Here is a 7,752-nt window from a genome sequence, read left to right as displayed (position 1 = left end):
TTGATTTGATTTTGGTGAATGTAGTTGAGGGATTTTGTTTTTGTGATGGGGAGGATGAGGGTTTTGGTGTTTTTAAGTAGTGTTATGAATGAATGAATGAATGAATGAATGAAGGTGGGAGGGTTTTATAAAGACCGAAAAAATTCAAACTGCAGGGGCAATCCGTGCGGTTTCTGCTCAAGACGGGCGGATTCTGCATTTTATGGGTTGGAAAAACTCGCCTAAAGACGGGCGTCTTTAAGAGAAGACGCTCGGATTTGATGACACGGGACGGGCGGATTCTTCAGAAGACGGACGGATTTCAGTCCAGGAATTTTTCTTGTTTTCCTCGGCAGAGAAGACGGGCGTCTTCTTTACAAGACGGACGAATTTTCAGAGACGAGCCGATTGCTGTTCAGGACGCCCGGATTCTCTTACAGTCAAAAATCTTTCAAAAATTCAGCTCATAGGGACATGCGTCTTCTACACAATACGCTCGGATTGCATGAAAACGGGCGGATTCTCTTGAATTCGCTCGGATTCGACCCCTTTGTACCCGGATTCAGTTCCATCCGTGTACAATGCATATCCCTTATCATTCTTCCATTCTTCTTTATATCTTGTGTTCTTCATTGTGGGGGCACTACTAAGGCATGGATAGCCTAGACAATTGCCATCCCCACACTAATCTAAAGCACTACACATCAATTGAAATTATTAGTCCCTCCCTCACTTCTCTCAAACATGACAATTATCTTGATCAAAGTAAATAAAAATCCAAAGATGACAAAAATGCAATACAAGAATTGAAGTGCGAGTTAGGGAGTTAGAAATATTTACAAACGGTGGTTTAGGGAGGACTCCACCAAACTCTCATTCTTGATGAGATGTCAAGGGGGCATGTTCAAGGTGTTGTTGATGTTGCTCAACACCTTGAAGAAATAATCAAAAGCTTGTTCATTATCATGGTAGAGGTCTTCAATAGACCTTGGCTCTTGTTGTCGATCTTGATCAATGGCATTACCAATGTAGGGATTAAAAATCCCTTCAAATTCGTCGTCCCAAAGACCACAAACTTCATCTACTTGATCATTGAAAATCTCTTGATTTGACGGAGACAATTCTTCTAATTTCTTCTCTTGGCCAATGAGGCCATCCTCTTCTTCTTTGATTGATTTTGAAGAGCTTTTCAAGCTCTCTTTGTCACAATTCACTTGCTCTTTGAATGGAGCATCTTCAATTTTCTTCTTCCATTGGAGTTCCGATTTCTTCCTTTCATCCTTTCGGCTATAATGATCAATCATGAAACACGGTTCATGCAAACGAGGAGCTCTCATAGTCTTGTCAAGATTAAAGGTTATGCTTTCATCTCCCACTTCTAGAGTGAGCTCACCATGTTTCACATCAATCACCGCACCCGCGGTGTGTAGGAAAGGTCTTCCTAGAATGATTGGAATGTTGGAATCTTCCTCCATATCAACAATGACAAAGTCCACCGGGATGAAAAACTTCCCAATTCGTGCGGGTACATCTTTCCATATCCCTAATGGTGTCTTCGTTGATCTATCGGCCATTTGGAGTGTGATGTTGGTGCATTTAAACTCTCCCATCCCCAACCTTTTACTCACCGAGTACGGCATGACACTCACACTAGCCCCTAGATCACATAAGGCTTTGTTGATCGTTGTGTCGCCAATGGTACACGGTATTGAGAAGCTTCCCGGATCCTTTAGTTTTGGAGGTGAACTCCCTTGAAGTATTGCACTACTCACCTTAGTGAAGGCGATAGTCTCAAGCTTCCGGATCGACTTCTTCTTTGTGAGAATATCTTTCATGTATTTCGCATAGGCCGGTACGTGATTTATTAATTCCGTGAAAGGAATTGAGACTTCAAAATTCTTCACAATTTTCATAAACTTTCCAAGTTGGTCATCAAATTTGGGCTTGGCTTGACGACTTGGAAAAGGATGTCTAATCACAATGGGCTCCTTCTCCTTGACCTTGTCTTCATTTTTCTTTGAACTTTCTTCTTTTGATGATTCTCCATCTTTGGAGTTTTGCACAATTTCTTCCTTATCACTAGCTTCCACAACTTCCTCCTCAACTTGCTTCTTCGGTGCTTCATACCTTGTACCACTTCTCAAGTGAATGGCACTAACTGTTTCATGTCTTGGGGGATTACTTTGAGGTGGTAATTGCCCCTTTTGTCTTTGTGAGCTTGAAGATGCTAGTTGAGTCAATTGTGTTTCCAACATCTTGGTGTGAGCTAGGATGTTGTTGATGGTGGTTTCCTTTGCTTGACTATCTTTTTGCATTTGAGTGAAAAACTCTTGTTGATTCTTTTGCATTTGGAGGACCGCTTTTTGAACATCAAAACCTTGGTCATTTTGGTGATTGTATGGATTTTGATTTTGGTAACCTTGGTTTTGGTTGTAAAAGGGTCTTTGATTTTGGTTTCTCATGGGCGGTGGAGTGTATGTTGTTTGAGGGTTTTGAAAATTTTGGCTTTTGTATGAGAGATTTGGATGGAATTTGGTGTTTTCATTGTAATAGTTGGAATAAGGGGTACCACTCTTGTATGCTTGGAAAGCATTCACTTGTTCATTTGTTCCCCTACATTTACTTTGGTCATGTCCCAAAGTTCCACAATTCTCACATATCCCACTTGGGATTGATGAGGATGCCGTCATGGCATTAACATGATGCTTTGGTGATTGTGAGACTTCTTCAAGTCTAGCCATAGCTTTTTCAAACTTCAAATTGATTGTGTCAATATGAGCACTAAGTTGAGCACCCAATTGAGTAACGGAGTCCACTTCATGCTTTCCTCCTCTAGTAGCCTTGCGAGGTCTACTATATTGTGAGTTATGGACCGCCATTTCCTCAATCTTGTTCCATGTTTGATTGTCATCAACTTCGGTGAACATTCCATTTGATCCCATGTTGAGAATGTTCCTTGAATCTTCATATAAACCATTCCAAAATTGTTGTACCAAGAACCATTCGCTAAGTCCATGGTGAGGACTTGAGCGACAAATTCCCTTGAACCGCTCCCAAGCTTCATACAAAGATTCTTCATCCCTTTGCTTAAAACCCGTAATTTGAGCTCTTAGCATGTTAGTCTTTTCCGGTGGGTAAAATTTTTTGTAGAAAGCTAGAGCCAACTTCTTCCAAGAATCAATTCCGAGAGTGGCCTTGTCAAGGCCCTTCAACCATTGTTTTGCGGTGCCAATTAGAGAAAAAGGAAATAAGACCCATCGAATTTGGTCTTGAGTTACACCGGTTTGAGAAATCGCCTCACAATAGTCACAAAAGGTTTCCATATGAGAATGAGGGTCTTCACTAGGCATCCCCCCAAATTGGCTCCTTTCGACTAATTGGATAAAGGCGGATTTGGCAATAAAATTTCCGGTTAGATGTTGTGGTGTGGGAGTACCATTGGGTAGGTTCTCCTCGGTGGGTACGGAATGTGACGAGAATTTAGGCATTGTAGGTTGATTTTGTGGGGCATTGTGTAATGGGTTCTCCTCTCCTTCTCTTGCGAAAGGGTTGATGAACTCAATAGTTGGTTGAACAACTTCACTAATACCTCTCAAATTCCTCCTAACAAGTCTCCTATTGTTCGTCAAGGTTCTTTCAATTTCACGGTCAAAAGGTAACAAATCACCTTGTGACCTTCTAGACATGCAAAATATCAAACAACTCGAAAACAATTAGAACAAACCTTGAGGAGTTTTACTTCCCCAAGGCGAAGAAAGACACAACTAATAACAATAAAAGGAAATCTAAATCAAGCAAACACCGTCCCCGGCAACGGCGCCATTTTTGATCGGTCCGTTTCGTGTTCACAATTTTAAGGTGTGGTCGTTGGGTCACGTCCGAATCAAAACATAATTTAAAGCTTCACAAACAACTCTAAAATTAGTAAAGAGGCAAGTAAAGGTCGGATCCCAAGGGACGGGTATTGAAATGAGATTTCTATTGCAACTAGTGGTGTCTTAGGGGTGTCACAAATTGGGTTGATGTAGAAGGTCACTAAACTAAAATAGCAATGAAAATAAACAAGCAAGATGAATTGAAAGGGTTGTAAACAATTGATAAAAAGCACTAGGGTGTCATGGGATCATAGGGGAATCATGGGAATTGATCATACAAACATGTTCTCAAATTATAAGCAAGCAATTATTGTTGTGATGGATTGAGTTGGGTTATATCTTACAATCCTAGGAAAGTTTGGGTCCCGGAGCCGAATCGATTAGATTGTACAACACCTACAAGTCGACTTAATCTTCCCTACTCAACAACATGCATGGTCTAATGAGACTCGAGTTGGTTTATGTCTTACAAGTCTCATTGAAAACATAGGTGATGGTAGTAAATGCAAGGATTCATAGGCTTAGCATTTCATCAAACATAACATGTGCATGAGTTGAGATCAAAACAAGCAAGCAAATAAAATATGAAAGCATATTAATTTAAGCATGAATCATTCCCCATGTTGGTTTCCCCTAATCACCCATTAACCCTAGCTAAGAGACTACTCACTCATTATCATGTTGATCATGCTAGCAAGGTTGTCAATCATACCAACAAAATGAAACATGATGAATAAATGAAAGTAATTAGCAATAATTAAAAAGAGATTAAGAGAATTATACCTACTAATGATTCCAATAATAAAGCAAAGATAAAATAAGTACTTGATGCTTGATTGAGAGGTTGTCAATCTCCCAATAATAACCCAAATAATCTTCAATTACCCAAAATAAAGGATGAAAAAAAGAGAGATTAAGGAAATAAAACTTGTATTAGAACTTGATTAATTGTTGATTACAATACAAAAGAGAGATTTGATTGATATTAACTACTCTAATTATTGATAAGAAGAACATGCTCTTCTAATTAGACTAATGGGGTATTTATAGTGGAAATTAGGGGGATGCATTAGGGTTAACTAAGGGCTAAACTAGTAATTACACTTTTTAGATTGAGCAGGGAGGAGCCGGTATTTTACGAAGGAAGGGCTTCTTTCTTTGTAGCTTGGAGAAGACGGAATTGCGCTGTAGAGGAATCCGAGCGGTTTAGAGTCGGGACGGGCAGATTCTGGCGGTGGAACTCGAGCGGATTCAGGTGAATCCGGGCGGATTGTGGTGGCTAAACCCGAGCGTCTTGTGGTGAAACCGCACGGATTGTGCAGGTGGAAGACGGCCGGATTGTAGACAATCCGCATGGATTGTAGACAATCCGCACGGATTGTAGACAATCCGCACGGATTGTAGACAATCCGCACGGATTGTGCCTCAGCAAGATTTCTTCTTCTTTTCTGCCCTTTTTGCTTCATAAATTCCTTGGGGATTTCCTTGGGGACTCAAGGATCCTTTCTCAACATTGCTCATCTACTATAATATGTACAAAGGCCTTCTAATCTTGTCTCTCCTTGATGCTTGGTCATTGGATTCGATCAATTTAGTCTCGTTTTGCCATGAAAATGCAAGATTCTTACTCCTTTCCTGCCAAGGGATCAAAATCTCAAAGAATATGCAAAACAAAGAACTAAAGATAATAAATGACCCAAATATGTACTAAAAAGCATGAGAACAAGGCTAATTCGGGGGCTAAAAATGCGCTAATTATGGTCACATCTTTATGATTTTTAATTTCCGTAACTCGTGAATTTGTAATTTGCAACTGCGATTTGATCTTTCCCAACTTGAATTCGACAATTTTGAAATTTGATGCGGCGACTTGCGAGTATGAATTTCGTAATTCGCGAATTTGTAATTTGGTAATTTGATGTTGCGATATCATCGAAAGAAAACGATAATATTAATCAGAATTTGAAGGGGTTTGGGCAAAAAACCCCAAAATTCTCGCGAAAATCACCGGAAGAGCCCTTAGGGGCGCGAACTTCTTTGCGATACAAGAAGCCTCTCCTTTTTTATTCAAACAGACGCGATGAGGCGAGCTTGTCATTCACGATTCGTCTTCGACAAAACACTCAGAAATACTCTCAAAAATAGCCATTTTTGTTCTTGTTTCTTGTTTGTATTCATCCCACATTTATCATGTCTTCTCAAGGTATGTGTTTGTCCCTTGATTCCTCTTACTTTTGTTAATTTTGTCAAATGAATTAGGATAGAAACCCTAATTTGCTTCCAATCAATTTGGGGCTTTTCGCTCTGCTCGATTTTGATGAAATTGTTGATATAATTAGGTTAGGAGTATAATTAGGAGTATGGGGATGTCCTTTGTTCATGCTTTGACCTCCGTTTCCGGCTCCTTTGCTTGAAAAAGGTGAATAAGGTGTGAAACCGTCTCGTTTCGCGAAATGTGTTCTGTTTCTTAAGTCGGGGGACCAACTAGGTTGCGTTGTGTTCGGAGATTCCCGTTGTTGGTGTGTGGGGCCCTTTGTAGCTCGTAAACGGGCCATTTTTGCATTTTGCCCTTGTCAGACAGTCTTATACTGACGAAATTAGTGCTTATTTGGACCCTAACTGAGTCGCCTGGCTTTGACATGTTCTCTAAACATTGTTTAGGTTGCTTCGGGACATGATCGAGTCATGTTGCTTTGCTATGGCCGCAGTTTGAATTTTTGGCCGTTATGTGTTTGAATTTGTGTCAGTTTCCGCCTTGCTTAGGCTTTTTTAACTGTTTTGCTAGGAGGGGTGTTTTTGTAGGCCTCATGGGCGATGACAGTTTTTGTGGGATGCCGAATCGTATGAAAAGAACAAGTTGGGAATTTTTTGCCTTTGGTAGTTTGATGTTTTTGCTGAGGTTGGGCGGGTTTGCCCTGTTTTGTCTTTTTTTTTTTGTTTTATGCGGGTTGTTCTGTTTGTTTTTTTATGTTTTGGGATTTACCCGCTTTGTGCTGTTATAATGACAAATTTTCTGCTGACATTATGCATTTGTCTGATTTCCGGTGAGTGCTCTAGGGCTGCTGAGCCCGTTAGCCACGAGTCAGGGACTCGAGAGAAGGAGGAGGATCCAGGCGGAGGAGAAGCGGCTGCTGCTTTTAGTTTGGTCCATTGCTACCTCTTTGCAAGTCTTTGATCAAATACTGATCCTTGACCTTTGTATGTAGAATGTTGGTCGGGCGTTGATCGGGGATTATCACAGGAGCTATACACCGTGTCATGATCCTTGGTCCTCGAATCTTTCAAAATCTGCTAGACATTTTTTTTTTGGGAAAGATTAAGAATATATTTATATATAATAATAAAAATACAAACTAAACATCTAAATTTTTGCCCATCAATATTTATCACTTATTCACTCATTTACCCTTCACTTCATCAACAACACATTTACTTTAAAAAAAATAAAGAAAAGACTACCAAGCAACAACTCTTCATCTTCTCTCATATTCATTACTAAAAGCGCACCAAACGACAACTCTTAACCCATTTACTTGTGTTAGGCGACCTTGAACAAGATTATTATAAAACGGGTCATTTTAATAGTTGTCTTTATTCATTACCTTTTTTATGTTTGGATTCGTTTTATACCTTTTTTTTATGTAAAATCATCTTATACAAGTGAGAAAACTATCCAAATTTTTTAGAAGCAAAATATTTCGCGAAAACATACCATTTCATATAGATTTATTTTTCCAGTAGCTTTAGTCAATAGATTTCTATTATAGTGGTTAAATAATAAGTCTTTGAAATATGATGCATAAATGACAAAAATATGAAAGTCCCGTGCAATGCACGGGTAGCAAAACTAGTTGATCACTTCAAAAATTTACATTACAACTCATCATATCTATAAGAC

The 7,752-nt window shown here is 39.5% G+C and overlaps 1 non-coding gene across 1 annotated transcript; it reads left to right on the top strand.

Annotated features, from left to right (window-relative positions):
• The first annotated feature begins 2,988 nt into the window (after positions 1-2,988).
• Positions 2,989-3,095, top strand: LOC141603138 (small nucleolar RNA R71). Its single transcript, XR_012525034.1, has one exon. It is a non-coding gene; the product is annotated as a small nucleolar RNA R71 (small nucleolar RNA).
• Positions 3,096-7,752: the final 4,657 nt, after the last annotated feature.

This window comes from Silene latifolia, chromosome 9, assembly GCF_048544455.1.
Source record: "Silene latifolia isolate original U9 population chromosome 9, ASM4854445v1, whole genome shotgun sequence".
NCBI lineage: Eukaryota > Viridiplantae > Streptophyta > Magnoliopsida > Caryophyllales > Caryophyllaceae > Silene > Silene latifolia.
The sequence above is the reverse complement of the archived record's forward strand: the minus strand, read 5'-3'. Positions and strand labels throughout refer to the sequence as shown.